Here is a 12,021-nt window from a genome sequence, read left to right as displayed (position 1 = left end):
AAATGTCATTGAAAAAAATATATATCCTCTTATTTAAGAAGCTAAGTTCACCAAACTTGTTCCAATATCTCCGACGTTAGTGAACCGATTTTGAAAATTTGTTTTTTAATCGAAAGATTATACTTTCGGAACCGTCCCTTATTAATTTTAACCAAATCCGGTGATAATCTCAGGACAAATACAGAAAAAACCGAACGGCTCGACATCCTTAGCCGCTTTCCGCTAATGTTGCTGTTGCTATATTCTCTGTGTGACTAGAATATTAATAAGTATATCTGTATTTATTTTCATTTTTTTAACTTATTAAAAAAGAAAAAGAAAAATCGACTTCAAAAAATAATAGTAGTAAAAAGTTATAGTAAATAAAACAATTATATTCTTATTTATTAAAAGTATTTACAACAAATAACTATTTTTGAAGTCGGTGCCAGCCAAAACAAGTTTAAAAAAACACCTATGATCTACGCGTTACAAATCCTGTTTCAAACGATGAAGAATTGTTAGTAGAAGTTTTTCTACAATAGAATGAGATCTATAAAATGTGACGTACAAAAATATAACAATACTTTACAGGTGCTTTATATGTACGTATATTATCACCACGAGGAATGATTGTGAGACGATCTCTCATATGCCGTTGAGATCCCATTTTAAATGCGGGAATGCCGTTTAGCCGCCTAGCGGTCGGTCGAGCCAATAACTTCATTTAACTGTAAGTTAGGCCGGCACAGACTCCAAAAATAGTTATCGGTCGTAAATACCGTACCTCTTTTTTGCTCGACAATAAGGAAGTTCGCGAACGGGATATGGAAATTTGTAGCGTACAAAAAACGCCGTCCCCGACCGGGATTAAACGCCGAGACGCTACCGCTCGTGCCACGGAGGCCGGCGTTCAAAATTTCGACATCTTATGCGTTATCGCCTAATAGAAAACAAATTTTTATGGAAATTCCTATAAATCGAACAAATACCGAAGACGTAGTCGTTTAAATCTTTACAGCCTAACGTAAAATTCTTATTCAGGAGACGAGACTTATAACCAAAAACCGCAAGAGTTTACCGGGGAAAAAATCGATCGTTCAAAGGAGTGCTTCAAGGTTCTTTTCGGATAATACACGCGGTTACAATTTTTTAATCGGGTTGAAAGGAAGTAATCGGTGAGTTACGCGTCGGCTAATTAATTTTTTTACGCTGAATCGTACTCGTTTACCTTTAGATATTAAAATGTTATCTAAAAACGGGTTCGGATTTTCTCGCGTTAAAGAATTCCTCGAAAGGTATTAATTATTTTCTTACCCAGGATGTGAATAGCGCAAGGTAGATTTATAAATTACTTTTCCTCAGATATATTAAATTTAATTTTAACAACCTCGTGCGTGATACGGGAAAATCTATATATATACCCTCGAAATTGTGAGCGTGTATCGAAATTTATTAGTTTTCTTTTAATAAAAATATTAGTGATATTTTTATTTAGCGACGGAAGCATTTTGAATTTTGAATTACGATTAAGATGAATTTAACGATGAAGTTTCATCAAATTCAATTATTTAATGCACGATACACGAAATTAAGAGATAAAACTGTGGATAATGAACTAATTTATTGTAATTTGAAATGCATGGGAAAAAATTATATCAATTTATCTAAAATTTGATATATATAGAGTATACGTACACGTGGGATGAAAATACGTAGAATTCATAGTAGGTTGGTCGGTAATTATCGATATAATCTTAATAGCTTTGTTGATAAATCAGTTTTCTTTTTAATAAGCAGTTATCTTAAAAAATTCTATTTTATTGTTATCGTTGAAAAAATTATTATTATTCTTAATTATTTCCGCGTTTAAAAATCTTTTTTTTTCTATTTTACCGTAAGCGCTTTCTGGTTTATTTTATGGTTCTATAATAATTGTTTTTGTTTTTTTTTCGGGCATCATAGCTCTAGAGCTATGCTGCAAAAAGGAAAGTGCAGTAATGGGGTACCGGTTTTTTTTACATTTCTCGACGTTTCACAATTCACAGACCCTAAAAGATAAAAGAAAGCGGGGGTAATGTTCGTTTGTTGCCGTGTTTGATACTTAATAACTTTCGACTGGACAAACCGATTTTTATGAAATTTGGCACAAAGATTTGTGTATACGAGGCGATTCGTTCGGGTCAATATCTTCACGGAACGGGGTAGATAGTTTTTGGGGTCAATTTTTTCAACAACCCAATTTTTATTAAGCTTAGTACACGCGTAAGCTTATGTCTTAACAACTTTAAAAACATTTTACCCCTTCCCGAAAAATCTAAAAAATCTTTTTATTTATCGCGTATTTTTTTAACTGAATTTTCTTTTGTCTTTCTAGTAATATGTGCCACATAAAGAATACTTTGGAGGCGGGGGAGCTGATAAAAAATTAAAAGATTGATTTTTTAACTTTTTTCAGGTATCATTTTTTTTCCATTATATAAGAATAAATAACCGATGCCAGGAAATTATACAATTTTTTTTATTACATTCACTATTAGAATATTGAAAAAAAATTTTCAGTCGAATTAATACATAAATATATTAGTTCTTGAAGTAATATTCAAATTTGAACATTTTTCCTCGATAAAGTACTTTTTTCATTATATTCACCAGAGATTTTTTTTGCACGGGCTTTATAATACTTAGGAAATATTTGTAATCTGTAAAAAATATCTTGCTCGGCCATGGTTGTTTTATGTTAGGATGGTTCGGCTGTTTTATATATATATATATATATATTGAAGATTTTTGACGATCGAAAATTGATAAAAATGATATATATTCGTAGATTAACGATCTGCTGTATCATTTATTTATTGAATGGACACCGGCACGTTGTTGCAGTAATACGACATTTACTAGTATTCTATTTTTATCAAGTTATTGTTCTATTGTTCAATTTTCTTGTTACTATTGTTCTATTTCCATTAAATTACGCGCGCTTCTACATATATATTATAATTTTAGTATTTTTTATTAAAAGTATTTTATTCACTATATGTTTATTAAATCAGTTATAAGGGTTAAAAAAAAAAGTTAAAGTCGGAAAGGAATGCGATGTAATTTTTTAGTATCTTTTGAAGTCTTCCATCAGCTTCCTTTACAATCTAATAATCCTACCGTTTACATTTCGGAAGAATCAACGAATAGGAACCGATACGTATGTATCGATTATCGTTAAGTAAGGGTAAATACTTTTCGTCGCTCGGAAAGTCGATCGATCGATTACCCCGTTGTTCCATAATACGGGTATACAAAAGCGGAATCGATCATCCGTACGGAATCAAATGATATCGAAAAAGTAGAAACCGGTAACGGATTCAAAGATTAAAGTAACCCGATAATGTAACGCGTTCGTTGAATCTGACGTCGCGTAAAAAATAAATCGGATGCGATACGAGGAAATAAAAAGGAAGTCAAAAAATATAATAGGATTTAATATGCGCGGAACGAAACGGGAGAGGGACATCGAACGGTTGATGTAACGCAAAGAAAGGACGCTTGCCGATGCACGGAGACTGACCTTGGCCGGGAACGTTTTACGGACCGGACTGACAACCCACGCCTTCGGCAAATACCGTACAAGATAAAGAAAGTTTAATAATAATTATTCGATATACAAGTATAAATCTATTGTCGTTTTCAAACGACTTATTTATGTCCTTTTTTCACGTTTGTAAAAGCGATAGACCGATCGGTTGGAAATAACCGTCTGCAGGTACATCATCCCGTTTTAAAGATTAAATTAATAAAGTTTGGGAAATCGGTTTTCCGAAATAATGGTGTTTGATTAAGCGACAATTAGGAAATTTTGGATTTGTTATATCGATTAGCATTACCGTGAAACGGTGTTTGGCATTCCCGACAAGAAAAGTGGAAAAGCCATTTCCAAAAACAAATAATATTCAGGAGTGCCGTATATAATTTAACGCTGAATTATATGACATTTCAACTCAAGAAAAAAAATAATTTAATTTGGATCAGATTAAACTTCGTTTTATTTATCTGAAAAGTTTTAAGATCTAAATAAAAAAACACTTTTAAATACGTTTTATTTTTTATCTTAAGAGGATATCTTTAAATTAATTTGTTTAAATTGTGTCTCATTACCGCTAAAATTTTCATTTCTAATTGATACGGGGTACGTTAGAAATGAAAAAAAGGTAATGATGAGATATCTTGAAGTATAGTAGTAATTCTTATGTTTTTTTTACGATTATTTTTTTTTAATTTTTATAATGTTCATTCCTGTGTTTGAATTAAGGGTATTAAACACTCATCAGGTGTTTAATTATGTAATAATATCTTCTCGTAAAATTCAATTTTTGATGTGTAATTAATAATATAGTAATCGAGAGTCAGTCTGTAATCACGAGCCATATATATATATATATATATATTTTTTTTTTTTTGTTTTTTTTTTTTTTTTAATCGTGGATAAAAAATAATTTTATAGGGTATTTTTGAAAAAATATAGTTTGAAAATATTAGCCGTGTATATATATGTGTGTGTGTGTATATAAATAGAAATTTAACATCTTAAATATTAAAAAACATTCATAAAATTACGATAAAAATTAAAAATAAAAATAAATAAACGTAATTCAAACCAGTTTATAAGAAAACTGAAAAGAAAACAAACTGAAGATGATTAATTATTTATACAAAAGAATGTATGTAAACCTTTCATAGCCATCGTTTCTCGAGTAAAACTCTACCTTTGTTTCACGCTGCTGCGATGCCAAGACACTAACCGTGCCGATATATAACTAACTTTACCTTCTTAGTATTACATACATTAGCGGATATATAATTTAATAAGGTTTTTAAATTCAAGGTTTTTTCTTTTTTACACAAGTACGGTGAAATAGCAGAAGGATTATTGTTAATAATGGAGTATATACGCGTGTATATTTTTATAAACCGGTTGTATGGTTGTTGAATCCGTGTATTTTATAATGAAAAGGAAAGTCGCAGGTAGAATCTTGTAACGATGTAGATAGATAGTTCAGTCCGGTCCTGGAATTTGAACGCATCCTTCTTCAATATGAATATGCCGATTCGTACTTTCACTCCATTTTTAAGTTCTTTTAAGAAAACTGTGGTAAATTAATTTTTAATCTGTAATAAATAAAAACCGTTTATATAATATAACGACTTAAAAATTTTATAATTTAATCGGAATATTTACGTTTTCTTATTTTATTCAAGAATTTTTTGTACTTTAAAACTGACCTTTGAACTATTTAAAAATTAATAATAGTAAACGGTATTCGTTTAAACACGAAAACTTCTATGAAAGTTAATATTTATTACTTGTTTGACTGAATAAACGGTTTATCATTAAATAAAAGAATGACTCATCAACTGTACGTTTAATAGAACGCATATATAAAATGGCAATACTATTAATATTAATTTTAAATATAAATTAATAAAAAAAAATATACCTAACGTATTTTTAATACACACCTTTTATTACTTATCACAGGTTTAAAAAAACTGAAATAGGCTCTTTTATTTAAAGATAGAAAAAATATCACTAAACACAACTTGTATATATATATTTTTTAAATTTTCAAATCGCTCGCGCACTTTGGATGATTTGATATATTTTTATAACGACGACGTTTTCGTTGTCAATACAGATGGCACTGATTTAATATTTTATTTTTGTTAAACTACACGGTTTCGTCGCATCGCGATGTAATTTATTTAAAACGATAATCTTTATGTTGGAGCTTCGTTATCGTTCGTTTTCACAACCGCACACAGTTACTAGTTCGAGTGCACTAGCCTGCTTCTAGCCAGCGTAACTGTCGCCCTCTACTACTCACCGGTTTCAGTGTTACCAATTTATGGGAAATTATTATTTTTAAATAAGTTTTTTCACAGTTTTATTTAGTATTGAAAAATAAACTTCTTTTTATAAAATCGACGATTAAATTATTTAGTTTTGTATGAAAAGCGTTCTAAAGATTTAATTAAGTTATATCGTTAGAAAAAATCCGATTCCTGTTATAATAATTAAAAAAATATATATTCCTTTTTTTCAATCGTGCCGTTGAACCGATGGAGCGTTACTCTCGGATTCCTTTCTGTTCACCGTGTTTTATATTTTAATTTTTAAATTCACGTATATTTTCAATTATCTGCTTCTAATATATATCGGTCTTACGTTTCCTGAAAATGTTTACAATTTACAGGGACTCTCCCGCAAACTTTTTAACAGCGGCGGCTCGCGTACAGGCACTGTGGAACTGCAGCACTCCCTATTTCCACTCGATATTATCGATAACATTTATATAACGAGTCCTTTTTTCTTTAATTTTTTCTTTATACTTATACACTATGTACTCCTTAAGCTTAATGTCAGTAGCCATCCCCCCGGTTTACGAGAAAGATACAAAAATCTTTGTACGGAACTGTACGCTTCACAATTCCAGGGGCGTGTGTTTGCAGTTGTGCGCATGCGCACATAGGAAACTGCACGCGAGGCTACGAGGGAGAGATATCACTGTCGTTCCCGCAGTTCCGACCCTGGCGTGCCGGTGGTAGTTTTTTCTTACTCCGCGTGAGTACGGAACGTTCCTTGTTCGTCGGTGGAAGGAATATGAAACCGGTTTAGTCTTTTTTCAGTAGCGATCAGAAGATATCTGAAATCTTTGATCGCCAAATCTGTCCAAAAACACGCTGGAAGGACAAAATCGGTAAAAACTAATAACATATTTGTTTCCGAGTACGTAGAAATTTAAATTAAGCACCGTTGTACTGTACTGTTTTTAAACGGACATTTTATTAAGTTATTATAAAATAATACTGAAAAATATTATCTGTATTAAGTGCAATGCGCTTAAAAACCGTGTACCGTATTCTTGAATGCGACAAAATGTAGAATTAGATTATTATTCTGCTTCCAGCTATTCTATTTCATTAGTTTTTTCGGTTTTTTATTTTACAGAAAACTTTAACCGTGGCGTTAAAAAGGCTCAGAAAAAACTTTTCTGGAGCAGCACCCCCACTAATTTTAGATACCTGCCGCCCCTGCGTTTTAATATATATTAAACCCTACTTCATGTTACAGTTAACCCCTCAAATATTTTATATTCTTATATAATAATAAATTTTAAAACCGTCCATTTTTTCTTTAGATTTGTCCAACCTTTGTCACGATAAAGTAGGATACAACTTACGTACGAGTATTTATTTCTAGATCTATTGTTTTATCTCGTTCGATTTATTTTCTACGTAAGTGCTTTCCTATCTCCTAAAATATATTTTTCACGGTGCTATGATTTCTATCTCGCTAATGAAAATATAATTACGATTTTAAGGCAAGTTTAATCGTCTTTCTGTATTTTTACAAACGAATTACTCGTTATAAAATAGATTTCCGTTTGTACAATTTTTTCATCGCTAACTTAATATATTACTTTCGAGTTTCAACCAAAGTAACAATATTATCGATGGATCTAATTTTTTTTCTCGCCTACATTATTATAACGGTCTCATTTTTTTTTCTTTATTATTTATTTCGCGTATAAATTAAAAAGTAATGGAAATAAGGTTAAATATTCTTTTCGTTCAAGTTGCTCCATCCGCACCCGTAGTCAAAGCGCGTGTGACATTGTTTTGAAAAATAATTATGTATTATATAGATTACGGCCTCGTTAGACCACTGTAGCCATTTTTTTTACCTTTGATTTGTTTCTTAACTTTGGGATTTTTAAGTTTTCTTGATTCCGAATGCTTTTTCATTCTATTAGATCTTTCTTTTCTTTCTGCCTTTGATAAAAACCCTCTTGAACAATCCTTATTTTGTTTATCTTTGCTTGAAATCTTATATATTTTTATCCTTCAATTCTTTCAGTTTCTCTCTTAAATCCCCAGCGTCTGATTCAATTGCTTCGTGTCTTCTTTGACTTCCTAATCCAAACGGGTAGTGTTTCCTGTTAATATAGTTTTTTTTTATTATTATCTGTTATACTCATCTATCTTCTGACATCCTCATGAAATGTTCGCAAAAGGTAATCTCCTTTTCTTTTCCATCGTTTCATTATTGAATCTGTCTGTTCGTAGACCACCTCATTCGGTAGAGGATTCGGCACTTTTCCTTTTAATAATACAGTCGGTCCTCGATAATCCTACACTTTTCGTTAACTGCTGAGGTAATTCGTATACCGCCACTTGTCGCGCTTCCGACGTTTATGCACGCCGTCAAAACTGATAAAACTTAGACGCCACGGCCGAGCGGTGAAATATGGTGTTTTAAGCGAGTAGGCCGCCGTTCAGTGAAATATTCTTTTTCCACGTCCTGTACAGTACCGGGGTCTACAGACGCGTAAAACGTTTCTACAGTATCTTACTACACGTCTCGGTATCGCACGATCGTGTGTAATTGTCGTGTTCGTTTTAACGTGTCTAGCTTCCGTTTTCCGTATTTTAAACGGTATCCGAAGTTAGTTGTTTTTAGTTTTGAAGATGTCGAAACCGCAAAAACGTATCGTCACGGTAATTTTCTTAGAGCGGTAACTTTATTTCAAAAAGCAGAAATTCTTTCTTAAAAGAATCGAAAAAATCGGTGACGTAGCTTCAATGTACGGAATTGGACGTTCAACGATTTTACGACTTGCAAAAAAGTCGGGTTAAAATAGAAAAAAATCTGTAAAGATAATGTCAGCGGTAAAAGCGATCGGAAAGACGTCGTGTTCGATCTCGCACAAGCACGGGAAAAGATTCCTGCCTGAACAATAGTCTTCGAAAACTACGAAAAACGGGGAAAAAACAGCGGATAATGAACAAATACCGTAGGTCACGAAAAAGCTTTGAATGCGTTTAACGTGTGCATCAAACGGGCTGAAGAAGATGAATTGGCAGCTGCCGACATTTTAACGTTAAAACGTTTGCTAGAAAGTAATTTTAAGCCGAGCCGTCCATTAAAGCAAAAAAACCGTACTGCTGAACAGTATTTTTCGGTTAAGTAAATAGTTGTATTATTGTTATTTTCTTAATCAAATCGCGTCGGTTATTCCGTTCAATAAATATATATGAAAATACGTAACGGTATTTGTCGGTTATTCCATTTAAATTAAGATGATTACAGCTGTCCTATATACGAGGTGTGTGAGAAAAGTAATGAGACTGACTTTTACTTACCAAAGTTTTTATTTTTTTCAAACAACAATATTATCCCCTTCAAAGTAGTTCCCTTGGGCAGCTATACACCGGCGGAGTCGTTGTTCCCGCTCCTGGTAGCAGCGCTGGAAGGCTTCAACCGGTAGGGCTTTTATCCGGTCGGTCACAGTCTTTTGAATGTTCTCCAGAGTTCCAAAATGACGTCCTTTTAAGACGCGTTTCAATTTCGGGAAAAGGAAAAAGTCACAAGGAGTTAAATCAGATGAATAGCGGGGTTGAGGAACCGTAGGAATGCGTTTTGAGGTCAAATATTTCGTAACGGAAATGCCCGTGTGGCACGGGGCATTGTCACGATGAAGCATCCACTTGTCTGCAATGTCCGGTCTCACGCGAATCGCTCTTTTCCTGAGCCTTTCAAGGACACCTTTGTAAAACACTTGGTCGACGGTTTGTCCTGGAGGAACAAATTCTTTACGCACGATACCCCTACTGTCAAAAAAGCAAATCGGCAGGGTTATGATCTTTGATTTGCTCATTCGACATTTTTTCGGTCGAGGAGATGACGAAGTGTGCCGCTCTTCGCTTTGCCGCTTTGTTTCAGGATCGTACTCAAATATCCAGGATTCATCACCTGTTATCACACGATTCAAGAATTCTTGGTCGTTGTCAATCCTCTCAAGAAGGTCAACCCACGCGTTTCTTCGATCGTCCTTCTGTTCCGTTGCGAGATTTTTCGGCACCGATTTCGCACGAACCTTTCGCATGTCCAAATCGTATGTAAAAATTTGACGTACGGTGAAAGCGTTTAAATTTAACCGTTCACCCATCATCTTTATCGTTAACCGAAGGTCTGATCTCGCAAGAACCCTCACACGCTCAACGTTGTCGTCAGATTATGAAGTCGAAGGTCTCCCTGAGCGAGGTTGATCTTCAACGTGTTCTCGGCCTTCCGAAAATGATTTGTGCCGTCGGAAAACTTGCGCTCTTGATAACCAATGTTCCCATCCTGTTTCAACTTTTCAAAGGTCAAACTCGCAGATCCCCCAAGTTTAACGCAAAACTTGATCGCACAACGTCGCTCTAAATTTCGACGCTCCATTTTCGTAACACACAACTTCACTGATGGCGCTGTCAAAAATAATATGTGGCTGAACGGAGTTGAAACTCATACTGAGCATGTGGAAGGGATGAACAAACCGGTCTAGCACAGACCGGTAGACACAGCGTTGACAGATCGCTCGCAGTGTTAGCAATCTCATTACTTTTCTCACACACCCCGTATGTTGGATTGTATAGTATTTTATGTACATTTAAAAAAAACGCTTGGAATCTATGATGTTTTGCGAAAACGGTTTAACGGTTTTTTTTTTACCAAACTCCACATCGTTGTACGGAAAATATATGAGGCGATTGAATTTAATACATTTTCAAAACGGATAATATATGAGAGTTTATTAGCTTTAATTACAGAACGAAGCGAGTGGGGAGGCCTACTCGGAATTGGAGTTTATAGAAACGTGTTAGTTTTTTCTACGTGCCGTATAACACGCTTTACCGTATTAGTAAAATTTAGTTGTATTTTGTTATTCCTCTACGTCACACCGTATAAGTTGTTACTATGCTGCTGTCAATCGCGTCCTCTTCTACCACCTAACCGACTCGCCTTCACCTCGTTTTACATTGCTGCCTCTGTTTCTTATATTTCTTCTTTGTCGTAAATAAAATAAATTATCCTCTAAATGTTATTAGGGATTGAAAATTACTACAAGGTTTTTTTCAGGATATTTTTAACTTTTCCGTAGATTTTTAAAAATATATGATTATTGATTTCGGAAGTTCGTAAGCTTAGTTTTAATTTTTTCACGTATTACTTTGTAGTTTTTACATTTAGACGATCCCAGAATCCGAACTACCATATACGAATGGAAATTTTATAAAACTGTTATACGATTTTATTTTTAACGCGATAAGAATAGCGCATCAAGCCTATATTCGTTAATAACCGGTTATTACTTGAAAATTATTTATATTTCGTTTGTTTCGTTAAATATCTGAAAATTTAGCGTTTCCGACAACTATATGGGCCAGTTTTACAGCTAGTTTGTTGCGAATCGTTTAAATTACGATTTAATCGAAGGTTTAACAGAGCCTACCCGTGTTTAAATAATTTTGTAAATATTCTTTTAGATTTGACGATTCAATAAGTAGACTTCGGAATGACTTTTTAAAAAACAAAATTAGTAAACGTCGTGAAACGGGTCGACTGTAGTACGCGAAAAATTTCGTAAGTAAAATCGTATCGGCGTTATACGTAATACGAAAGTTTGGCTATTTGTTCAATAGCATCAGGTGACCTACCGACCGATCGCTTTGAAATTTTGAGAATACATTCGTGTTGTTCCAGAGAAAGTTTCGAGCAGCAGATTGAGGCCCCCTTAAGGGTGAAATTATGAGTTAACGATATTCATTAAAGAAATAAAAAATAAATCCTTTTATTTCATTACATTTTTGTTACCGCGGCGACGGAAATATAACGGAGTAAAATGACTAATTACCTTTTTCTTTTTCTCACAACCTTAAGGATAAAGAACGCGTCGCGAATATAGGGGGCGGAGCCCTGATCGACTAGTATCGTTATAATTTGTTTATAAAAAGAATTTCCGTTCGTATTTAATTAGCGTTTTCTTGTTGTAATATTATATATTTATTTAAATCGGGGAAACGATGCGTAGTTGATCGAGGTTGCAGTGTAATGACTCGGTTCGTGTACTCAGGTACGCGGTGCGGAATTCGGGGCCGCCTGCGACTATACGTCATTCAGGAATGTGTAGGACCGGAAACGACTATTCTTCATTATTATACGAG

General features: G+C 33.7%; 2 protein-coding genes across 2 annotated transcripts in view; one reads left to right on the top strand and one right to left on the bottom strand.

Moving 5' to 3' along the window:
* The window catches only part of Inx3 (innexin 3), a 52,278-nt gene extending 46,450 nt beyond the window's left edge, over positions 1 to 5,828 (bottom strand). Inside the window, exon 1 of the mRNA XM_075380765.1 lies at positions 5,494 to 5,828. The gene's annotated coding sequence lies outside the window, so the exon portion shown is untranslated. The remainder of the gene's footprint in view (positions 1 to 5,493) is intronic.
* Positions 1 to 12,021, top strand: part of spg (dedicator of cytokinesis spg) — a 288,431-nt gene that overhangs the window by 128,287 nt on the left and 148,123 nt on the right. The window lies entirely within an intron of this gene.

The sequence above is a fragment of the Lycorma delicatula genome, chromosome 12, assembly GCF_047948215.1.
Source record: "Lycorma delicatula isolate Av1 chromosome 12, ASM4794821v1, whole genome shotgun sequence".
Classification (NCBI taxonomy): domain Eukaryota; kingdom Metazoa; phylum Arthropoda; class Insecta; order Hemiptera; family Fulgoridae; genus Lycorma; species Lycorma delicatula.
This window is presented reverse-complemented; position numbering and strand designations above follow the sequence as displayed.